Raw genomic sequence first — 26,463 nt, 5'->3', positions numbered from 1 at the left:
CTCCTCTAAACAATATATGTAAAATAATTTATTCTCATCACACTTATGACCTTTAGTGTATTTTCTATTACAATTGTAACAAATACCTTTTGCTCTTTTTTCCTCCAATTTTTGTGTTTTCAACCTTGTAGGTTGTGGAAGACTAGGAGAAAAAACACTTCCATCTTTGTAGTTGTTAGTGATAGACTTCCTTGTTGCCATAATTTTGCTTTCAACTTTTTTTGCCACCTTGAATGCCTTCTCCAATGAATCTGGTTCCCAAAGGGGAAACTCATGTTGGATCCTATCCTTTAAAGTCCCTATTAAGGCATCAATCCTATGCTCCTCTGGAATATCAGTTACCTTGATATTCAATATTTGGAAATCCTCAATGTACTCCACCATTAAACCCTTTTTTTTGAGATTTATCAATTATCTAAAGAAGTTATTACTCTTTGTATCCTTATACTGTGCTATCATTTCCTCTGTAAAAATTGACCAAGTAACAAGTGGTTTATGAGAACAAGGCCATTGATACCATACAAATTGATTGGGTTCTAAATATAAAGATGTAATGCGTACCTTTTGTGTGTGTTGCACATCATGTAGATCAAAATATTGCTCCTTATGTAGTGTCCATGTTACCTGATCATTGCCATCAAACTTACTCATATTGAACTTTAGAATGTGGTTCATCTTCAATCCAAAGTTAGAGTCTTTAAAATCATGATTAGCATTCCCTTTTTTCTCATCATGAGTGTCATGGAATACCTTTTCGCGATTAGGAAGCATTTCTTGTAGTAACTTTGTCAAAAATTCCTTCAAACCTTCTATGTCTGCTTTTAATCCATCATTCAAACTTTCCATGTTTTCTTTAAAACCTTACATGTCTATTTTTAAACCATTCTTCAAACTATCCATCTTAGTTTCCATTTCATTTTTGGTTACTCTTTGCGAGAAAGAAATTTGTTTCACTTGGTCGTGCAATTTTGATATATCATGTTGCATTTCTTCCTCTTCTTCATGTGTCATAGTAGAGGTTTCTGGTTGCTTATTAGGAGTATCCATTTTTTTTGTTTCAAGGAATATTGGAACCAAATAATGATATATATGATTTAATATATCCATTGAATTACTTCAGACTGATTTTTCAAACAAAACTTATACACTTTAAAAAAACACACACCTTTTTCTTCGTGCTTTTGGAGCTTGATATTTAAACTATTGTATCTCTGAAAATTCGGCCTCCCATATCTTTTGAGAAAAAACATGAATCATTAACTGCATAAGAAGAAGATTAAGTCGAGCAAAAATAAATAATTTAATTACTGATTCACCCCCCTCTCAGTAATTTACCATCTTAAATATCAATTGGTATCAGAGCCAGTTCCTTCAGTAGTATTTTAACAACTGGAAGGAGGTCCTAAGTAAGTAAAATTTATAGTCAAGAAGGATGCTCAACAAATAAGGCCCCTCTATTTACTGGTACAAACTATGCCTTCTATAAAGTAAGAAGGAAGACATATTTAATGTCTCTAGGAATAGAAGTATGGTTGCTGTGTTGATGGGGTATGGAGAACCAAAGGAAACAACTAGTGACAAAGATGCCAAACTGAACTTTATAGCTAATGCAAAAGCTATGAATGCACTTTTGAGTGGTCTATGTGAGTCTGAATTTATCAAAGTAATGCATTGTGAGACAACTAAAGATATTTGGGATAAATTAGAAAATATTCATGAAGGAGATAAAAAGGTGAAGATGACCAAATTACAAGTGTATAGAACTCAGTTTGAGACGTTAAAAATGAATGAATATGAAGATATAGCTAAATTATTTTTAAGAGTTGATGAAGTTGTAAATATCATGCTGGGTCTAGGTGAAACAATCAACGAAAGTGTAATAGTTCAGAAAATTTTGAGGTCATTACCTTCTAAATTCAATCCTAAGGTTTTAGCTATAGAAGAAACAACAAACTTTGATACCTTGAACAGAGATCAACTACATGGCTCTTTGACAACATATGAGATGAGGATTCCAAAATGAAAGGCAATCAGTAGAGAGGAAAATTTCAAAGGCAGACAAGCCCATAGAAGAAAAGGAGCGCTCATGCTCAGGTTCTGATGAAGAAGAAGCAAAATTCGTCAGAAGGTTGAAGAAATACACAGGTAAGTATAAAGGAAAAATTCCATTTAAGTGTTTTAATTGTGGAAGAGTGGGACACTATGCATCAAAATTCCCTTTTAAGAAAGAGGAAAATTAGTTTAAAGGAAAGAGAAGAACTAGTCTAACAAAACACAGAAAGAGAGACAATTCAAAAAGAAAAATTTCTATGCTCAAGAAGATAGCAGTGGATCTGAAAGTTCTAATGAATCCTCTAGTGAAGATGGAACAAGTGAATTTATACTAATGGCCTTGGAAGAACTTGAAAAGGATTGCCAGGAATATGAAGAAGAAGAGGAAGGTGAGGTAGACCTTGAGGGGGAGTTAATCAGTGCCCTAGATGAAATAGAAAGGCTTAAACTAAAGAATAGAAAGAAGAAAGAGATCCTATTAAAATATGTAAAGGAAGAATCAAATTAAGAAGACATTATCAAGTTGAAAGTTGTGTTAGAAAATTATATATTACAGAGCAATGGAACACATAGAATATTGCATAAATATAAACACAGAAAACACATAAACCAGAGAGACACAGATATACGTGGTTCACCCAGTTTGGGCTACGTCCACCCTGAACAACCAATCCTTTGTTTCTATTATCCAGCAAAATGAAGAGACACAACCTACAACAGATCTGCTGTAATATCCTCTATTTTCTCTCATAGTCTCACCTCTCTATTTCTCTCTCAGAGAATACACATCTCTTACACAGCCTCAATACAATGCCCTCATATGAAGAGAGGGGTTGCCTTCTAGGGAAAAAAACCCTAAACTAAACATAAGTTCTATCGTCAGATCATCCGCCTAATGAACGACCCAGATTGAATAGAAATTACTATAATTTTACAAGGAAATTTTACATTTGTTTTTAGCTTCGGGGGAAACAACCTAAGTACAATGCCCTCATACGAAGAGAGGGGTTGCCTTCTAGGGCAAAAAATCCTAAACTAAATATAAGTTCTACTGTCAGATCATCCGCCTAATGAACGACCCAGATTGATTAGAAATTACTATACTTCTACAAGGCAATTTTACATTTGTTTTTAGCGGATCGCTGGCCCCCGGACCCCCCAGCCGGGGGGGGGGGGGTCGACCCCCCCAAACCCCCGTGGGGGGGACAAGTCCCCCCCACACCCCCCCGCGTGGAGGGGTGTACAAACTTCCTGGGGTATACATCCGGCAATAAAGACCTCTAAATAATCATGCTCCACACCCAAAAAGTTGAAGTTGAAGAAGCAAAGAAGGTGGAAGACATTTTACTGCAACAGATAAAAGAGAAAAACCAAGAGTGTGAAAGATTGGAGGAAGAGGTGGTATGTCTAAAGAATAAAACAGAGAAATCTCAGAATGAACTAAACATAAATATTCAACATATAAAAGGATCTGAAAAACTAGATGTGATATTGAATTCTCAGAGGTCTCCACTCATAAAGACATGGTTAGGTTATGAGGGAGAATCCAGTAAATCTAAGATAGAGGATAAAAGGACAATCACCTTTGTAAAAGCTACTAGGAGAGATGATGACAACTCACATCAATCTAAGAATAAAAATTTGAGCAACACTTCAACATCAAGTGAACAACTGCAAAGGAACACTGTTGGTGTAGTACAGAAGGCAAAGAAATGGAAAATAATACACAACCTATCAGAAACCTCACTTATTCAAAAGACAGGGTTATCAAATGTCAAATTGGTCAAATTCAAAAACAACATCCACTACCAGATACAAATATTTATTTTATGGATATTGTTATTGCTGTAAAAATTTTGGACATAAAGTCAAAAATTGTAGAGATTATGTCAGAAGAATTGATTTTGGAAATTTTAAGATGAGAAAGAATGGATTCACAAATGTAAAAAAAAATTATGAATCTAGACAAAAATGCATTTGCTCCACTCCTTGATATCACTGAATGTTTCTATTATCACAACTTTGGGCACAATTCATATGAATGTAAGCTTAAAGACAATAGATTAACATCTCAGAATATGTGTAAAACAATTGGATGCATGCAATGGAGAAATAAGGTATAAGAAAATAAACCTGACAAATGTGACTTAGTTTTGTACGCTCAAGATCAAAATAATAAACGGTATGTGGATAGTGGCTGCTCTAGACATATGACAGGAGATAAAAGCAAGTGTGTTTCCCTGAATGAAAATAAAATTGGAAATGTCACATTCGGTAATGATGAAGCAAGTAGAATTAGAGGAAAGGGTACAATCAATTTGAACAACGAAAGAGGAAAGGCTCAAGATGTACTGTTTGTAGATGGTCTAAAACATAACTTATTGAGTGTAAGTCAGATGTGTGACAAAGGCTGTGATGTTCTTTTTAGAGCTCGAGACTGTGAAATCATGTCAACATCTATAGGAAAGGTTCTGGCTAAAGGAGTTTGAAATGAGAATGATGTATATATCTTGAAAGAAGAGAATGAGGAATGCTACATCAAAAAACACGATGAATCCTGGCTATGGCATAGGAGATTGGGGCATCTCAACTTTGATCACATCATCAAAATCAACAAGAAGAAAGTAGTCAGAGATCTACCAACAATAAAAAGGCCTCAAAACACTATCTGCAAGTCTTGTCAAATGGGAAAACAAACACGAACATAATTCAAAGTCAAAGATAAACTATCAAGTAGTAATCCCTTGCAGCTAGTTCATATGGATCTATGCAGGCCTTCCAGAACAGAAGCACCAAGAGGAGAACAATATTTCATGTTAGTAATAGATGATTATTCAAGATTAACATGGGTAGCATTACTCATAAATAAGTTAGAAGCATTTGAGAAATTTAAAACATTTAAGGCATTGGAAGAAAATAAAATAGGGTGTAGGATAAAGTGCATAAGGTCAGACATAGGAGGTGAATTTACGTTAGATGAGTTTTCAGAACTATGTAAGGAATTTGGGATAAAACAACTATATACTATTGTAGACACACCACAACAGAATGGAGTTGCAGAGAGAAAAAATAGGGATGTTAAACAAATAGCCAGAGCCATGATGCAAGAAATAAACATTGCTCAAACCTATTGGGAAGAAGTGGTGCATACAACAGTACATATTCTCAATAAGGCACATCTTAGACCAAATTGTGATAAAACACCTTACAAAGTGTGGCACGGAAAACTAGCAACAATCAAACATTTTAAAGTATTCAGAAGTAAATGTTTATAAAAAATAATGGTGAAAAGATGGTAAAGTTTGATGCTAAATATGATGAAGGAATATTTTTGGGATATTCGTCAAAAAGTAAGGGATACAGGTGTTATAATAAAATACTGCATAAGATTGTGGAATGCATAGATGTAAAGGTTGATGACGAGCTACCCAATAAGAACAAGAACATAGGTTTTATAAATCCTCCAAACCATAATCATCATATCAGTAAGGAGAATGAAGTACACGATGAAGAATTAGATGATACTAAGACTCACCCAAAAGGACCTTCAAGATTCACTCAAAAGAATGAAATCAAATTATTGGAGATAAAAGTGAAGGAGTACAAACAAGGAGGAAACTAGTAGAAAAATCTAAGAAAGTTCATATAGCCATGCTATCGCAGATAGAGCCAAACAAATTTGAGGAAGCAAGTAAAGACAAATTTTAGATAGATTATATGAACGAGGAATTAGACCAAATTGAGAAGAACAAGACTTGGGAACTAACACCAAGACCTGTCGAAAAGAATATCATTGGCACAAAATGGGTGTTCAAAAATAAGATGAATGAACACGATCAAGTTGTTAGAAACAAATCCAGACTCATGTGTAAGGGTTACTCACAAATATAAGGACTTGATTATGAATATACCCTTGCACCAATCACAATATTGAAGGAAAACATGATGTTTTTGGCCTTTGCATGCTACAATGATTTCAAGGTTTATCAAATGGACGTGAAATTTGCTTTCCTAAATGGTGATCTTGAGGAAGAACCCTATATGGAACAACCTGAAGGTTTCTCATTGATAGATAATCCTAATTATGTCTGCAGCTTAAAGAAAGCACTCTATGGTCTTAAACAAGCACCTCACACATGGTACTCTAGACTGGACAATTACCTTCAAAGACAGGGGTTCAAGAGAGGAGGAGCTGATAATAATCTATACATTAAGGCTGATGAATATGAGTTATTGATTATAGTTGTGTATGTGGATGATATTATGTTTCGCAACAACACATATCATCTAGTAGAATGGTTTGCTGAAGAGATGAAGATTGAGTTCGAAATGTATATGATTGGAGAACTTACATTCTACCTAGGGCTCCAAATCCTACAAAACCCTAGAGGCATATTCATTTCTCAAGAGAAGTATCTAAAAGATATATTGAAAATATTCGAAATGGAAGATTGTAAACTTGTCTCAAGCCCCATGACCACAAGATGTAAACTATGTGCAAACGATGAATCACCTGATGTGGATCAAAAGTTATATATATCTATAATAGGAAGTCTATTATATCTAACAACTTCTCGATGAGATATAATGTTGGCAGTCAGATTAGTGGCAAGGTATCAATCCACACCCAAACAAAGCCATTTGTTAGCAACAAAAAGAATATTTAGGTACTTGAAAGGGACTACAAGCTATGGTGTATGGAATCCAAAAGGTAAGGGTTTTACTTTGACAACATACACAAATGAAAATTGGGCGAGCTGTGTGGATGATAGAAAATGTACAAGTGGTTGTGCATTCTACCTAAGAAAATCATTGGTGGCATGGCTAAGCAAAAAAGAAGCATCAGTTTCTCTATCTACCATGGAAGCTCAATACATAGCAGTTGTAGCCTGTTGCACATAAGTATTGTGGACGAAACAAACACTACAGGACATGAAGGTAAATTTTAATGAACCTATATATATCAAGTGAGACAATAAAAGTGCAATAAGCATTTCAAAAAATCATGTGCTCCATTCAAAGACTAAACATATCCCTATAAAGTACCACTTTCTTAGAGAACAAGTGGTTGAGCAAATGATGAAGATGGAGTACATACCCACAGACTCTCTGCACTAATGTGACTTCAAAAGGAGAACCTAAAAGACTGAAAAGTATATGAAATTGAGCACGATTTAAGGGGGATATTATAGCAACAAGAAGGAGTAATGAAGAGGAACACAAAGCTTATGATCATGTCAATAATTTGAATCAGTTAAAAAAGAATCAAGAACAAAAGCATCATCAAAGTGGGAAATCAAGTCACGTTCTCTAAGAGCTAATAACATCAATCAAGTTCACCATACAAAAAACCATTATTCAATGATTTTTTTCATGTATATATCCGATGCATACACATGCAAATAATTTTCTGCAAGTAGACACAATACTAATGTTGCTAAGACAATTGCATATATATTCAAATCATGTTGAAAGTTAAGCATAACTTATTGTACAATTGCTTCATTGCTTTTTTCTCAAAATTTTTCATTTTTTGAATGCATCAATATACATTATGATAATCCCCATTAAATATCTGATTTATAAAACATGAGAGCCATCCAAATATAAACATTGAAGCAAAAGCAAAGACATTGACATCAAGAGAATGAGAAAACTCTATATATGTTTATGTTTGGTTTATAGATGCATTCATCATGAAGCATCATGAGTTCTACATCAAAACCTTATTATTGGTGATCTCCTTATGGAGACTTCTATCTCAGCAAGTATTCAAATATTGTACCAATTTCACTGCATCACTAGGATTTCTTTAAATCCTTCAACACTGTTATTGTGATCACTACTATGAATGCTTGAAAAATAAAAATAAGTTTATCAAAAAAATATGAAAGTTCAAAGAAATTGCAACAAGATCAAAATCCATTCCAAAAAGAAAAATTGGAAATTATCCTTGCTCATCAATCTAATTTCTAGCAACTACAAACTCTTGAAGAACATGAGATTCTGCAATATGAAATACCTGAGGTGAAAATTCTTCCAAATAAACATATTGAAGAACCCAAATGCATAAATCAACATTCAAAACTATTGTATTGCAGAATAAAAAGAAAAAATTATGAAAATGTCTCTACAACTGAAGGCCATGGGTGATTGAAACACCATGCCTCACTCAATTGCAACACTTCAGCTTCATTATTATTGCCGTAAGGAGTTAAATAATATTTATGCTACTTGGTCAAATTGAATCTATGGAGGAATTTTTGCAAAGCATCATCTGAGTTGAGGCATTGAGATGCAATTTCTAGTCATTCAACTCCAAGAGAATCCAAAAAACAATAAATTGTTGAATAGGAGACTGCTAGTACATGCCATTGAAAAGGGAATCACTAAGCATTGATCATTTTCTTGCACTAAAATATTAAAAAAGGGGGGGGGGGGGATACAACAAGGAAAATCAGAGAAAGTAAGCATAAAAGAGGAAAATTGGCATCCATCAAAGAAAACCAAGCACTCAGAATGATTTCTATATATCATGATAAGCTACGAAAAGTGAGAAGAAAAGTAACGTCTGTTTAATTGCAATTATGAAGGTCAAGATTTTGACGGGAGTAGAGGAGTTAGGGACAGAAATACAACACCATACATAGTATTGACAGCCAGTGGATTGGACCAACGTTAAATAATGTATGCAACAGTGGAATAATTGTGTGCAGAGGAATAATTATTGCAAACGTTCCTAATATGTGCAGAGGAATAACTATTGCATGCGTTCATAATATATTGATTTTTTTTTTTTTTTTTTTTTTGTAACTTGGTATACTACAACGGCTATTATGGTGTGTTACTGTGTTCTACAACATTATTGATGTTGAAGAAAGTGTAACTAGGTTCGGTATTTACAAATGTAATTTTGGTTACTTGTCAAGAAAGAAAGAAATATTATTTTTGTAAATTATGAGAATGAGTTTCTTGCTCATTTTATAGGTCTAGGAAAGTCAGAGTCAAAGATCTCTTCTTCAGCATATATGTTGTTGGACACAGATTGTCATTGATGTCAATATGGCAATATTCAAGAGGAGGAGACAGAGCAAAAGGAGCCAAGAGGAGCGGACCAAGCCAGAGGAGCCACATATATCGGAGGAGTGCCAGAGCAAGAGGAGCCATATCGAAGGAGTGTCAGAGCAAGAGGAGCCATCGGAGGAGCTACAGGAGCAAACAGAGTGGACCGAGAGGAGCAGATGGAGCAAGAGAGGAGCAATATATATGGAGCAAATGGAGAAAATGGACCGAGAGGAGCAGATGGAGCAAGAGGAGCCAAGAGGAGCCATATATATATTACAAACAAATAGGGCCATCAGAGTCATATGATTGAAGCCTTGGGAGTCATTTCTTTTTTTATACAGACTCCTTAAATCATTTTACAAGTGCTATATCGAATATCTCTGTTTACACAGAGAATTCAAAATATTTCCCCTTAGGTGGGACAGTGGCGGAGTTGAAAGAATATTAATTTTGGTCCAGACCCATATCGGGTCCGGAAACCAAATATCGCATCGGAGGAGAGGCCTCGGAACCGCCGAAGTGTATGCTCCGAAATCCCAGAGCCGAAGTATTATGAAGTACAACGGATAAGGATTTCGGGTCCGAAATCAATATCGCATCGGAGGAGTGGAGCCTTTCGCAATCACTGAAGTGTATGCTCCGACAGACCGGAGCTGAACCATTATAAAGGGGAGCATAAAGTAATATCGGGTCCACAAAGGCCTTTGGGACTGTTAAGTGTAAGCTCCGACTGTCCGGAGCCGAAATATTATAAAACAGAGCCTAAAGGAGCATCGGGTCCGCAGACCCATTACATTGCAAATCTGCCGATAGGCCGGACCCGAAATCTCTTTAGAAGGGAGCTTAAAGGAGTGTCGGGTCCGCAGACCCTTTGTGTTACAAAGTCGCCGAGGTGAACTCGCCGAATTGACGGAGCCGAAATTTGAATAGGCTGGATCATAAAAGGGTGTCGGGTCCGTCGCATCGGAGGAGGCTGTTCTATTGTTTACAGCGAACGCCGATGTTCATCGGACCCGAAACAATATTAAAGGGAGTCTAAAGAGCATCGGGTCCGCTCCTCATCGGAGGTCGGAGTAAAGGGATTTATTGTGATCACCGAAATCTGGACTCGCCGATAACTATAAAGGCGGGCGGATAAGATTTGAAATCTGCGAATGATCATTTGAGCGGATTTACATGGGTTCCTGTGTAGTAATGTATATGTGACCGAAATCTTTATAAAGGGGTTTTATAATGTTTCCCATATATTATATGTGGCTGCGGGTTTAAGCCTTAAGACATATATTGAAACGCTTGTGTTGATTGTATGTGTGGACACGGTTGGGCGGTGGCTTCCGATAGACATAAAAGCGGCAATAAAAGGGTGGCTCTGATTCTATAAGTGTGGCGGGTTGATTAAAGCGCTTGGTGATGGTTGATTAAAAGGCTCGGTTGGTGGCTTCCGATGGTTGATTAAAATGCTCGGGTGGTGGCTTCCGATGGGTGATTAAACGCCTCTGATAAATCCTGTAAGAAAAAATAAAGAAAGCAAAGAAATGGAAGCCGAAGTGTCAAGCGATCAAGTGAGGAGGAAGCCAAAGAGCCAGCACGTAAGAGGAAAGGAATGGACAAGGGCATGAAGCATATAAAAGCAGCAAAAACAGAGAAATGTGTTGTCGTTGGTGGATGGCATAACTTGAGCATGAGATAGTGGAAGCAGCAGAAGAAAAGGGGGCAGCAGAAGCAGTGGACGCTGAAAAGAGCGCAGCAGCACACCAGTGTATGCCAAAGAGGTTGGAGCCTCAGAATTGAAAATGATTGAAGTCCTTGGGAGTTGGTGCTCCTAAGTCCAAGATTGGTGTCTTGGCAAAATAGAGTTGGTGCTCAGGAGGTTGGAGCCTCACCAAAGTCCAAGTTGGAGCTTGGCAACCAATTGTGACATTCTATTTATTGTATTTATTTTATTGCACAGTTATATTAATAAAAGCATTTATTCCTGCTGTTCATTTTGTGTTCTGAACATACATGTTTTAACTAGTAAAACAATAGTGAGAAAAAGAAATACTGATTCACCCCCCTCTCAGTATTTCCAACAATTGGTATCAGAGCCAAGTTTCTTCATTCTAGCCTAACAGCTTGAAGAAGGATCAGCAACCATGATGAGAAATCATGAAGCATCAGGAAAACCTCCTCTGTTCGATGGCACTAACTTTGGTTTTTGGAAGAAAAGAATGACTTACTATTTAATGTCCCTTGGACCTGAAGTCTGGCATTTTTGTCAAACTGAATACCAAGCGACTTCCACTCTTCCAACAGACCAAGATGAGAGGAAAGCCTACATTGCAAATGCAAAGGCCATGAACTCCATCACTAGTGGAATCACTGATTCCGAGTTTACAAAAATCATGCACTGTAACTCTGCCAAAGAAATGTGGGAGAAGCTAGTTAGCTTGTACGATGGAGACTCAAAAGTCAAAAAGGCAAAGCTTCAAACTCACAGAAGACAATTTGAAAGTTTGAAGATGGAAGAGGAAGAAGATATTGCAGCATACCTCCTCCAAGTAGCTGAAGTGGTAAATTCCCTGAAAGGATTGGACGAAAAGGTTGAAGAAAGTACTATTGTACAAAAGGTATTAAGGTCCCTTCCAGACAGATTTGACTCCAAAATAAGTGCTATAGAAGAATCAAAGGATCTTGACACCCTCAAAATGGATGAACTCCATGGAATTCTCACTGCCTATGAAATGAGGAAAGGTGGACCTAGCTCCAAAGATGCAACATTCAAGGCCTCAAAGTCAAAGAAAGGGAAAGAAAGGAATGACTGTAGTGATGAGTCAGATGTGGAATCCGAATTGGCTCAATATGTATGAAAGCTGAAGAGAGGATCTAAGCTTAAAGACAAGTATCCTCTTATCTGTTTTAAATGTGGTAAAATAGGTCATTATGCAACAAAATGTCCTCATAAACATGACAGTGATGATGAAAGAAATTCTAAAAGAATGACATACAAAAAGAAAGGGTTCAATAAGAAAAACCTTCTCTCCAAGCAAGATGAGTATGATGAGGATGAGTTTATGGTCATCAAAAAGAAATCAGATGAGGAAAGCGATCATGATGAAAGCCAAGAAGCATTATTCATGGCACTCACAGATGATGATGACTCGGAGCAAGAAGGAAATGGGGATGAACTGTTAATAAGTGCCATTGAAGAGAACGAGAAAATACGGAACAAAATTATCTCTCTCAAAGTGGAAAACGAGGAAATAAGAAGGAGAGAAGATCTCTTGGAAACAAAGCTTAAGGAAAAAGAAGAGACTTGTGAAGAACGTGAAGCCGAAGTAGTATCTCTGAGAAAGGAGTTGGAGCAAATTAAAAAGGGTTGTAAAAGCTCTCAAATACTTGATACTATTCTGAAAAATCAAAAACCTCAACATGATAAGTCTGGAATACGTTTCAAGGGAGAATCCTCAAGCACTAAGAATAGTGCGAAAAGCTATGCCGATGCACTTTCCTGCAACCCAAAAGATGAAAAAGTATCTTATCAAAAGTGCATCCCAGATTCCAAGAATCAAGAAAGAGTTATTCCAAAGAAGAATGTGGAGTCGAATCATGGACACTATAGCAAATACAAACCTGTACTTCACCAAGGGCCCATCAAAAATCCAAAGGACGAGGGAGGAGTAATTCTCAGAAAGGAAAGCGAATTAAACCGTGGTTGCTTCAAAACCATATTTCTTGGACACTGTTTTCACTATAAAAACTTCGGTCACCAAGCTAGACACTGCATGGCTCGCAGAAGTGAAAAGACAATGCAAAAGGACTGAGTAATCAACTCATATGCTCCCAAAAGATAGGGACAAATCAAAACCTTCAATTCATTCGATCCCTTGACTAAATTTGATCTGACTTTCTCTTTTTGCTACAATAATGGACACTATGAACAAAACTGCCCACTCAAAGGAAGAAAGACGAGTAGCAAGATCTCTGCAATGGACAAATGCGGCCTGGCTCTATTTGCGCAAAATAATGGAAACCAGTGGTTTGTGGATAGTGGGTGCTCCAGACACATGACAGGAGACAGAAGGAAATTTATCTCACTGAGCAAAAAGGAAGGGAATGTGTCCTTTGGAAGCGGAACTGGAAAAATTGCAGGAAGAGGAAAAGTTACTCTGATCAATGGAAAAGGAAAAGCTCAAGATGCTCTGCTGGTTGACGGACTCAAACACAACCTTCTGAGTGTTAGCCAAATTTGTGATCAAGGACATAAGGTTATCTTCAGCACCAAAGACTGTGAAATAAGGAACTCTGTCTCTGGAAAACTTGTGGCAAAAGGAGTAAGAACACCAGACAATATTTACGTTCTGAACAAGATTCAGGAGAACAAATGCTACTTGAGTCAGGCAGATGAGAGTTGGTTGTGGCACAAGAGACTTGGACATACCAGCTTCGAAAATCTGGTCAATATCAGCAAAATCAAAGCTGTACAAGACATCCCAAGGCTGTCCAAACCAAATCAAGCAGTGTGTGGTCCATGTCAACATGGAAAACAGACCAGAACCAGCCACAAGACAAAGGAACACTATACATCAAAGCCCTTGGAAATCATACATGCTGATGTGTGTGGGCCAACTAGAAATCAAGCACTCCAAGGAGAAAGGTACTTTGTATTATTTGTTGATGATTATACTAGAATGATGTGGATATATTTCATAAAGTATAAATCTGAAACTTTTGAGTGTTTTAAGAATCTAAAAGCCCTTGTAGAAAATGAAAAAGATTCAAAAATTAAGTGTCTCAGAACAGACAGAGGAGGAGAATTCACATCAAACGAGTTCAGCGAGTTCTGCAATATTCATGGAATTAAAAGGGAATACTCGGTTGCCAGAACACCTCAGCAAAATGGGGTAGTTGAAAGACGAAACCGAACTGTCCAGGAAATGGCAAGAACCATGCTGTTAGCAGCAGATCTACAACCTAAATTCTGGAGGGAAGCAGTAGGGACAACTGTCTATACATTGAATCGGACTCAATTGAGACCAAATTGTGACAAAACTCCTTATGAGCTATGGAAAGGGAGACCTGCTTCGGTGAAGTATTTCAAAATATTTGGAAGCAAGTTCTTCATAAAAATAAATGATGGTTCACCTGGAAAATTTGATTCTCGGGTTGATGAGAGGATATTTCTTGGATATTCACCACGGAGCAAGGCTTACAAGTGCTACAATTTTCGACTGAAGAAAATAGTGGAAAGCATCGATGTAAAGGTTGATGAAGATCTTCCAGAAAAGGAAATTGAAGAACAAGAAGATGACTTTCTCATTGAAGAAGAAGAACCTAAAGAAGAAGAGATAGATGATGAAGAAGAAGAAGAGGAAAGAGAACCACCTCATACCCCTTCAAAGATGAAGTATGTAGAAAGATATCATCCAGAAGAACAAATCATTGGCGATAAAGATGAAGGTGTGCAGACCAGAAGAAGGATAACCACCTCACCCAAGAGAAAAGCCATTGCCCTCCTATCTATGATAGAACCAGAAACATTCACAGAAGCAAGTAAGGATCCTCATTGGGTAAAAGCAATGGAAGAAGAAATGTCCCAAATTGAGAAGAACAAGACATGGGAGCTGGTACCTCATCCAAAGGACAAAAATATAATAGGAACCAAATGGGTTTTCAAAAATAAAATGAATGAGGAAGGACAGGTTATCAGAAACAAGGCAAGACTTGTCTGCAAAGGCTATTCACAAATTGAAGGAGTTGACTTTGAAGAGACATTTGCACCAGTGGCCCGTATGGAAGCTATCAGGATGTTCTTAGCATTTGCTTGCTCGAAAGGATTCAAAATCTATCAAATGGACGTGAAATCAACATTTCTAAATGGCGAACTCAAGGAGGAAGTCTACATGGAGCAGCCAGAAGGTTTTGATCTGACAGCAGGAAAGGACCTAGTCTGTAAGTTGAAAAAGGCTTTGTATGGGCTGAAACAAGCCCCTAGAGCTTGGTATGCAAGACTGGATAACTATCTCCAACAACAAGGCTTCAAAAAGGGAGTGGCTGGAAGCAATCTATACATAAAGACAGATCAAGGTAAGTTACTAGTTTCTCTTGTTTATGTCGATGATCTGATTTTTGCTAGTAATAATGATGAAATGAGCCATGAATTTTCTCAAAGCATGGCAAAAGAATTTGAGATGTCGATGATAGGAGAACTGTCCCACTTCCTTGGACTTCAAGTATCTCAAACCAGAGCAGGATTGTATATATCTCAAGCCAAATATCTAAAAGACATGCTCAAAAAATATGGAATGGAAGACTGTGCACCCATGAGCACCCCCATGACCACAAACTGCAAACTGAGCAAAGATGATGACTCCCCTCTAGTAGATGCAACTCATTACAGGTCAATGATTGGAGCCCTCCTATACTTAACAGCTACACGACCTGACATAATGCAAGCAGTAGGAATGGTGGGAAGATTTCAATCGGCTCCCAAACAATCCCATTTATTAGCCGTAAAAAGAATCCTCAGATATCTGAAGGGAACTTTATATTTCGGTCTTTGGTACCCAAGGAGCTCAACACTGACTGTAACTGCATACACTGATGCTGATTGGGCTGGAAATATAGATGATCGGAAAAGTACTAGTGGAAATGCATTCTTCCTAGGAGACTGTTTGGTATCCTGGCTCAGCAAAAAACAGTCATCCATATCATTATCCACAACCGAAGCCGAGTATATTGCTGCAGCAGACTGTTGTACTTAGATACTATGGATGAAGGAAGCACTAAAGGATGTCAACATATGTACAAATCAACCAATTACTGTTTATTGTGACAACACTAGTGCTATCAGTCTCAACAAAAATCTAGTGATGCACTCAAGAACCAAACACATACCAATCAAGTATCATTTCCTCCGTGAGCAAGTAGCTGAACAAAACATCGCTTTGGAATATATCAGTACTAAGGAGCAGATAGCTGATATTTTCACAAAACCTCTTCCTCGGGAAGCATTTGAACATCTGCGACAAAAGATGGGGGTTATTTCTTTATCATCGCTCAAGTTTATTCATAAAGATGCAGCATGACAGGGGGAGTTTGTATGCATTCCTTTGCCATTGATGTCAAAGGGGGAGAAGGCAGAAGAATATTGCCATCAATAACAAAGGGGGAGATTGTTGGACACAGATTGTCATTGATGTCAATATGGCAATATTCAAGAGGAGGAGACAGAGCAAAAGGAGCCAAGAGGAGCGTGTTAGTGTCGGTCTTGAGCCCTCCATCAGTGATCAATAACTCTTTGCATATGCATTTATAGGTGTCTCATCAGTGTCAGTTTTGCATCCCACTAGGCATGCCATAACACTGAATGGAGGAGCTGGTCTTTGTTCCCTTCTTGGCTTTGCTGGATCAGGTCATACAACAATGTAATTGAGTCATACTTGTTTTTGTTTTTGTCTTGAGGTCCCATGGTCTTAGGTCTAGGGTTTTGAGTCAAAATATTTTCAAGGTCAGGAGTCATGGTCAGCAAGTGCCCAGCAAGCCGGAAGGAGTTTTGTACATATGTTTCATTATCATTTTCTTCAGCTACAGTTCATTTTATGCCTTGGATTTAAAAACCCTGTTTTTAAGTCCAAGGCCATGTGGAATTTGAAAAAATAAAGAAATTCTCAAAAATTTGTAAAAGTGCCGGCAATAACCCTGGTTCCTTCACTACAGTCCCTCAGGCGGTCAACCTGCAAAAAGAACGGAGTCAAACGCATCAAAAGAGCTCATTTCAGGACAAAAAGACTCTAAACAGTGTTTAAAAGCAAAGCAAGTTGAAAACATTAGAAAGTGGGTTCTAAAGTTAAATTTTTTTAAAAGTGACCCTATAAAAGCTAATTTCCCTCTCAATTCACTCTTATTGTGCATTTGAAAGTCCAAAAATATGTGTTAGAGGCGAAAGGAGCAAATTCGGGCAAGTTTCTGCAAAGCACAAGTGTTAAAGGTGCGCGCGACCAGTCTGAGACCGTGCGCGACCATCTGGGTGCGCGTGACCAGTTACAGGCCAACGCGCAGTGTTAAATAACACAGGCGCGACCAGTTACAGGGGCGCGACCAGTCTGAGCCCGTGCGCGACCAGAACTTCTGTTTGCCCTAAAAACTCACTCAAACGCTGAAATCACCCTCAAATTCTCTCAAGTTATTAAGGTATGCCTCATTCACATGTTTGATGATGGTGTTGGGATTGGAAAGGAAGGTAATGATCATAAATTTTGTGCAAGAAATCCATAAAGAAATAGGTTAAATGAATAGTTGTTTTTGCAAGCAATATGTGTGACAGTTTGTTATTTTTCAAGGAAATTTTTCCCTTTGTCCCTCCTTTTATTTTCCCCATACAAATTGCATATGTTAACATGTCAAACTTATTGATCTCATTTGCAAGTCAATTATACAAATCCTACCCCTAAATCATTTGCAAACCCTAGTCCTTTCAAACCCTATAAACCCTACCTTTTCCCCATGTATAATGATCAAACCCTAAGCACTAGTAACACAGCAAAATGCCTATGTAAATGTACAACAAAAGAATGAAAAGAAACATTATAAAAAACAAATAAAAAAGTGATGACAAGGCATGCAATCAAAAAATTGTAAAAACAGTGAAATTTGCCATTTTGCATAGCCTCAGAAAAAACAAAGGAAAAGGGTCATCTCGTGTATATGTCAAAGACTTCAAAGCTCAATAAGGTCATGACAAAATTTCATTTGCATAGACATCAAAGAAATCAGACTTGCTGTGGTTAGGGTTTGCAGTAACATGGTATCTTTTTCCCCTCCTCAAAACTCTGTTTTTTCCCCTACCTAATTCCCTATGTAAACCCTAATTCAATTGCTTGTCCCTTCAGTTAAACTCCCTAGGCAATTGAATATCCCTCCCTATGATCAAATCACACAGTGAAACCCTAATTACTCATGGCAAATGAAAAAATAAGGCTGCCTCTGTTTTAAATGAATTGCTGTTACAAAAATTGATTGGCAGCAGACTTTGTTGATGGGTTCCATTATCCCCCCTAAACCTAATCCCTAATATCCTCTATTTTCCCTCATTCCTATGATACAATCCCCTCTCCCTTCCACTGTAAAATGATCACAACAACCCCTTCCCTTCCTCTTACAATCAGAAACCCTAAATCCCTGTTTCCCAAAGCATCAAATGGTCATTTTGAAATTATGAAAAACAGAGTATGCTCCTCAATGACATTCAAAACAAATTGAAATGAGCTGCCTGTTACTTGTATATAGATGATGCTGCCTTATCCCCCTATGCTTATGACATCCTCCCCTCCATCATGATGATTTTCATTGTCCTTTCCCTTGGTGATTAAAAATCACAGTTTCCCTAAATAAAGTATTGATTTGCAAATGGTGAGAGATGGAATGACATGTTTAGCATTATGTGATGTTTTTCTTCAGAATTCCCTGTTTATGTATATATTTTTCCCTTTCCTATATGTAAATTCCCTCCCCTAACATTTCCCTCATGATGTTTCCCCTTGAAAACAGCATACTTCACAGCATTTTGCAGGCAGGGCAGCGGTCAATTTGACTTGTTTATTCCACCTTGCTCAATAACACCATGTCAACCACTGAGACTAATGAGCAAGGTGATGACCGGTCTTCTTCTACAGAGGTTGAGACACAGCAGAGGCCTCGTAAGGGTGGCAAAGGTGTTCATCATAGAGGTTACATGTTCGCAAGGCAAAAATGAAAATTCTCCAAAGGAAGCTGTCAGAGGCCCCGAAGAAGAAGAAAAGGACAAATCCACTCCGCATCTTGGCTGAGGCATCTCTCACTCATCATGGTACTGATCAGCCTTGATCTAGCATCAAAATGTGAAAATTTTGAGAATTTTGGAAATTTTTGGTAAAATTACAGGTTTTGCCCACGGTTTGGTCTCACCCCGGGTGAGACCATTTTGGAGGACTGCTCGGAATTTTGAAAACTTGGCATTTTTGGAAAGGGCATGCAAAAAGAAAAATTACCAATGCTTGGGAGAAGCCTGATTTTGAGTTTTGAGCCTCCAAAAGCTCAAAATACATCAAAAAAATGACTTTCTGCCCACTTTTTGAGTTGCAGAAAGTGACCTTGGGAGAAATGGTTTTTGAGGGGTCAAATCAACACCAAATTCAGAAATTCCACTTGGGATGGAAAGTAGACAGGCCAAGCTTTCCAATGAGCCATCTTGCACCTGATTTGGACCAGTGGAACCCACTCAAAAACAGCTGTGAAGGGGCGCGACCAGAACTTCCAGGGGCGCGACCAGAACTTCCAGATTTGCCAGAATTCACATTTTTGGTCAAAAAACACTGTTTTGACTATGGTTGACTATTTTTACTTGTAGATGATGGATAAATGTAATATTTTCATGGCACTTTGGTAGATTTTATCTCTCTTTACCCTTCTAGAAGCTTCTTTGATGTAAAAAGTGAAAAATTAATGCATGGATAAGTTAGCTAAGTAATAGAGGCAAGTTGTTTGGCTGCCTATTTTCTAGTTCTTAGTTTAGAATTAGTTCAAACTGCTCCTAGGAAGCTGAGCTCGACCCCTAGAGGTGGGGAAAGGAGTTAGATGGTCTATATTATGCCTTCTCTTACTCATTTTTCAAGGTTGGAGGTTGGACTCTTGTGTAAGGAAGCTTTATTGTATATTGTGCATCTATTTCTGCAATTGAAGGCAAGGAAAGCCAGGGTTTTACAGACATCTTTGAGGATTCTTGTGGATCTGATTGTTGATGGTGTGTTCTCTACATGTTCTTGTAAGTTTGTTTATGTGTTTCACATCTCTCTTATGCTTCTAAATTGGACAGATGAAGTGGTAAAGTTTGAACTCATGTTTTGACATGCTCAGCTTTTTAGTTTGTTCAATTTTAATGTTTTCTACTGTCTAGAGAGGATTCGAATTGTGTGTTTGCCCTCTTTAGCTTCTCCTCTATCATCTCTGATCATCCATCTCAGATTAAGGCATCAGCACTCATTCCTACCTTGCCCCTTAGATCCCCCTATGAAAACTGTGCTCAATCCCCGCACCTTGAATTGCACTTCCACCAATTGCCACCAAAAACCCCAAAAATCATTAAATCAACCCCCTTATCAATTTACTAGCCTAAAATCTTTATTATTAATTGGTCAACCTAATCATATTGAAAAATCTATCGAATCTGACCCGAGAGAGCCTTCTCATACCTCGTAGGGCTAGCTACGAGGTGAAATGGTTTGATGTAGCCTTGAGAGTTTGTCTATCTCAGCCTAGGTGAATTCCAAGCGCTAACATATTGGCGACCATACTGGGGAGAACATATTAATCGTTTGCTCATTGTCGTGTTATTTCATAAGTCTTAGACGGAGCCTGAAGTTACGCCAGAAGCCTTCAAAAACGCTCTTGTTTTACATCAGCGCAAGTAGATAAACGCTGCTTCAGTCTATCTCCGTGGGATTTGTGAACATAGCGCTTCATTTGCATTTTACCCCAGTACATATATCAAGTTCAGATCTGATTGTTGATGGTGAACAACGATCAGACACTGGCAAGGCTGAAATCATTCACTTGGCGACTCTAAAATATTTTCGAGATCAGATCCAAAGACTCCACTGGAGGATGATCCCGACCAGCAAAAACATGAAAGGAGAATATGGACAGATCAGGTACTCAAGTTGGAATTTCATCCAAGATATTTTGTTCTTTGTTCTAAATTATTTCTTCTCTTTTCCCAAGAATGTAAAGAAGGCTTTGCAAAGTATACTATGCTTGAGAAGAGATCCTCGGCCTGCAATTGATTCTTTCCCTTTGAAAAGTGTGAAAACCAAAGATTTGCATGCCTTCGAGCTTGATCAAGATCCTTTTTCCGAATTTTGTGATGAGCCTCAAGAGACCAAGACCAATTCTATACCTGCTGTACATACCCCTATACCTTGTAAAATTCCAGATCGGTATAAACCTCTTGTTTTGCCTTCTATTCTTCATGTTTTCCCCAAAAACTATGATCTATACTTGCCGATGTTTGATGGTGAATGTAAGAATGTCAACGCTGAGCAACATGTCCAGAATTTTGAGAATTTTCTAGATCTTTTTGAAGTTGATGATGAAGATGTCAGTATAAGGCTTTTTGCTCTTTCTTTGCAAGTCAAAGTGAAGAGTTGGTTCAAAACCCTGCCTGATGCAAGCATCTCAGATTTCCAGCAGTTCGTCAAAGTTTTTCTCGACAGGTGGATGATTGGGCAGAACCTTTTCTTGATTGTAGAAGAGTATAATCAGTTGAAAAGATTGCCAGGGGAGACAGTACAACAGTTTTCAGCGAGATTTAACCAAGTTTATTATGCGATGCCAGTTGATATTAGACCTTCTCCTAGATCTGCTCTCTTGCACTATCCGGGTGCCTTTGATCCGGAGATGGAGTTTCAGCTGAGAGAAAAGAATATTGCAACACTTCACGAGATGCAAAACAGTGGAGTAAGTGTAGAGGCTCATTTGCTGATCCGAAGGGCAAGAATGAAGGAAGAAGAGATGAAAAACATGGATCCGGTCGAATCAACATCTTTAGAGGTGAAACTTGACATTTTGGTAAGTGCAGTGGAAAAGATGATGGACAAGATCAACACAAGAAATGCTTATGATGTTCAAGATCATGGCTCGCTAATTGAAGAAGAACAAGTTGCTGATCCAAAACATTTTGTTTCCCAGCCTAGTTGTCATAGCACTCATAGTGATTGTTTTGTAGATCATCTTGGAGAAGAAAGAACTATTGATATGACATGTATGTTTGATGACGTGCTTTATATGGATGATTTGCCTCAGTTTGATGAGTATGATGATGATTATGTTCTCCAAACAGAAGCTAATCTTGCAGACAAATCAGCAGCTCGTTTGTGGGAGGAAGAAGTTCATTTTCAGCAGCTCGAATACAACGATCAGCCATCATATATAAGCTATGACAGTGATGAGGAAAGTGCAGCAAATTTTGAAGTAAGTGAAGGATCTTTGCCTTTTTGTTTTGATTCATGTCAGTTCATCAGAGACAACTTTCATGCAATCACAAATCCGTTGTTGACTAGTCTTGATTTGGATCCTCTTGAGCGCAATGAAAATTTTGTTCAAGACTCTTCATATTCAGATTTGCAACCCCCGAAAGCCATTGATTGTCAAATTGCAGCTGATTTAATGATTCAAGGTGACTCCGTGCCATTCTGTTTTGAATCATTTCAGTTTTTGAAGGGTCGATTGCATAGTACATCTTCAAATGAAAAGCTTATAACAAATCAACAATCACTCAGTTTTAATGTTGAGGATGAAGGTCAGATTATAGATGAAGTTGTGGAAGATGAAATACATGATGTGATGATGCAGGAAGATTCTTTACCCTTTTGTTTCGAAGCATTTCAGTTTATAAGGCAGAATTTTTGTAAAATCTCTAAAGAACAGGATGAGCAGCATGTAGGCAATCATGTAATCACAATGGAACCAATAGAAAATGGGTTGCAGCAGTCTTTTCAAGTTTTTCATGATCCAATAGCTGATGTTTTGGATGAGTTTTGCAGTCAAAGTCTTTCTCCATTTACTATGTGTGAGCTTGAAAAATGTGCTGATATGAATTTGATCCGGTAGCCAGTTTCTTCATCATTTTCAGCAGGGGTCTCGTCACAAGGCTCAGATCAAAGTTTGCATGCATGGTATGAGGAAAAGAGAAGTAATCCATTGGATGAGCTAAGTTCCAGTGAGCTTGAATTTCAAGATCCTTATGCAGTGTTTTTGGAGGCGGATAGAGAGTTCATATCATTCAACAGATCTGTTTCTCAGTTGCCATCAGAGTTGCCTTTCAGTAGTTCTCTCTTGTTGCTCATAAACAAACATGTGTGGAGGTTTCAAACAGCAGACGGAATACTTACTTGGTTGCATTGGTTGTTTCATTTCACTTGATCAGGTGATGAATGAAACTGTTAGAGTAGGTTGTGATGAATAAGCTCCACTTTGAGCATCATTTTCAGTTGGTCGAGTGTGTTCAAGTATCAAGTCAGTTTTTAGTTGAGTCATGAGTCCTTTATGAGTCAATTTTTAGTCTTGTGGTTAAGTTAGTTTGTGTCAGTTTTCAGTCATGCATTTCAGCTTGAGTTTTTGACTCCATTGCCCAATAATTGTAAGGCACTGGTCTGCTCTTCCAGAGATCTAAGGTTCTTGGCACCTCCAAGGAGCTACCATCCCCATTGGAGCCAATGTTAGTGTCGGTCTTGAGCCCTCCATCAGTGATCAATAACTCTTTGCATATGCATTTATAGGTGTCTCATCAGTGTCAGTTTTGCATCCCACTAGGCATGCCATAACACTGAATGGAGGAGCTGGTCTTTGTTCCCTTCTTGGCTTTGCTGGATCAGGTCATACAACAATGTAATTGAGTCATACTTGTTTTTGTTTTTGTCTTGAGGTCCCATGGTCTTAGGTCTAGGGTTTTGAGTCAAAATATTTTCAAGGTCAGGAGTCATGGTCAGCAAGTGCCCAGCAAGCCGGAAGGAGTTTTGTACATATGTTTCATTATCATTTTCTTCAGCTACAGTTCATTTTATGCCTTGGATTTAAAAACCCTGTTTTTAAGTCCAAGGCCATGTGGAATTTGAAAAAATAAAGAAATTCTCAAAAATTTGTAAAAGTGCCGGCAATAACCCTGGTTCCTTCACTACAGTCCCTCAGGCGGTCAACCTGCAAAAAGAACGGAGTCAAATGCATCAAAAGAGCTCATTTCAGGACAAAAAGACTCTAAACAGTGTTTAAAAGCAAAGCAAGTTGAAAACATTAGAAAGTGGGTTCTAAAGTTAAATTTTTTTTAAAAGTGACCCTATAAAAGCTAATTTCCCTCTCAATTCACTCTTATTGTGCATTTGAAAGTCCAAAAATATGTGTTAGAGGCGAAAGGAGCAAATTCGGGCAAGTTTCTGCAAAGCACAAGTGTTAAAGGTGCGGGCGACCAGTCTGAGACCGTGCGCGACCATCTGGGTGCGCGCGACCAGTTACAGGCCAACGCGCAGTGTTAAATAACACAGGCGCGACCAGTTACAGGGGCGCGACCAGTCTGAGCCCGTGCGCGACCAGAACTTCTGTTTGCCCTAAAAACTCACTCAAACGCTGAAATCACCCTCAAATTCTCTCAAGTTATTAAGGTATGCCTCATTCACATGTTTGATGATGGTGTTGGGATTGGAAAGGAAGGTAATGATCATAAATTTTGTGCAAGAAATCCATAAAGAAATAGGTTAAATGAATAGTTGTTTTTGCAAGCAATATGTGTGACAGTTTGTTATTTTTCAAGGAAATTTTTCCCTTTGTCCCTCCTTTTATTTTCCCCATACAAATTGCATATGTTAACATGTAAAACTTATTGATCTCATTTGCAAGTCAATTATACAAATCCTACCCCTAAATCATTTGCAAACCCTAGTCCTTTCAAACCCTATAAACCCTACCTTTTCCCCATGTATAATGATCAAACCCTAAGCACTAGTAACACAGCAAAATGCCTATGTAAATGTACAACAAAAGAATGAAAAGAAACATTATAAAAAACAAATAAAAAAGTGATGACAAGGCATGCACTCAAAAAATTGTAAAAACAGTGAAATTTGCCATTTTGCATAGCCTCAGAAAAAACAAAGGAAAAGGGTCATCTCGTGTATATGTCAAAGACTTCAAAGCTCAATAAGGTCATGACAAAATTTCATTTGCATAGACATCAAAGAAATCAGACTTGCTGTGGTTAGGGTTTGCAGTAACATGGTATCTTTTTCCCCTCCTCAAAACTCTGTTTTTTCCCCTACCTAATTCCCTATGTAAACCCTAATTCAATTGCTTGTCCCTTCAGTTAAACTCCCTAGGCAATTGAATATCCCTCCCTATGATCAAATCACACAGTGAAACCCTAATTACTCATGGCAAATGAAAAAATAAGGCTGCCTCTGTTTTAAATGAATTGCTGTTACAAAAATTGATTGGCAGCAGACTTTGTTGATGGGTTCCATTATACCCCCTAAACCTAATCCCTAATATCCTCTATTTTCCCTCATTCCTATGATACAATCCCCTCTCCCTTCCACTGTAAAATGATAACAACAACCCCTTCCCTTCCTCTTACAATCAGAAACCCTAAATCCCTGTTTCCCAAAGCATCAAATGGTCATTTTGAAATTATGAAAAACAGAGTATGCTCCTCAATGACATTCAAAACAAATTGAAATGAGCTGCCTGTTACTTGTATATAGATGATGCTGCCTTATCCCCCTATGCTTATGACATCCTCCCCTCCATCATGATGATTTTCATTGTCCTTTCCCTTGGTGATTAAAAATCACAGTTTCCCTAAATAAAGTATTGATTTGCAAATGGTGAGAGATGGAATGACATGTTTAGCATTATGTGATGTTTTTCTTCAGAATTCCCTGTTTATGTATATATTTTTCCCTTTCCTATATGTAAATTCTCTCCCCTAACATTTCCCTCATGATGTTTCCCCTTGAAAATAGCATACTTCACAGCATTTTGCAGGCAGGGCAGCGGTCAATTTGACTTGTTTATTCCACCTTGCTCAATAACACCATGTCAACCACTGAGACTAATGAGCAAGGTGATGACCGGTCTTCTTCTACAGAGGTTGAGACACAGTAGAGGCCTCGTAAGGGTGGCAAAGGTGTTCATCATAGAGGTTACATGTTCGCAAGGCAAAAATGAAAATTCTCCAAAGGAAGCTGTCAGAGGCCCCGAAGAAGAAGAAAAGGACAAATCCACTCCGCATCTTGGCTGAGGCATCTCTCACTCATCATGGTACTGATCAGCCTTGATCTAGCATCAAAATGTGAAAATTTTGAGAATTTTGGAAATTTTTGGTAAAATTACAGGTTTTGCCCACGGTTTGGTCTCACCCCGGGTGAGACCATTTTGGAGGACTGCTCGGAATTTTGAAAACTTGGCATTTTTGGAAAGGGCATGCAAAAAGAAAAATTACCAATGCTTGGGAGAAGCCTGATTTTGAGTTTTGAGCCTCCAAAAGCTCAAAATACATCAAAAAAATGACTTTCTGCCCACTTTTTGAGTTGCAGAAAGTGACCTTGGGAGAAATGGTTTTTGAGGGGTCAAATCAACACAAAATTCAGAAATTCCACTTGGGATGGAAAGTAGACAGGCCAAGCTTTCCAATGAGCCATCTTCCACCTGATTTGGACCAGTGGAACCCACTCAAAAACAGCTGTGAGGGGGCGCGACCAGAACTTCCAGGGGCGCGACCAGAACTTCCAGATTTGCCAGAATTCACATTTTTGGTCAAAAAACACTGTTTTGACTATGGTTGAC

Source organism: Pinus tabuliformis, chromosome J (assembly GCF_031772625.1).
Source record: "Pinus tabuliformis cultivar Carrire ecotype Pingquan chromosome J, CPIR1, whole genome shotgun sequence".
Lineage (NCBI taxonomy): Eukaryota > Viridiplantae > Streptophyta > Pinopsida > Pinales > Pinaceae > Pinus > Pinus tabuliformis.
This window is presented reverse-complemented; position numbering follows the sequence as displayed.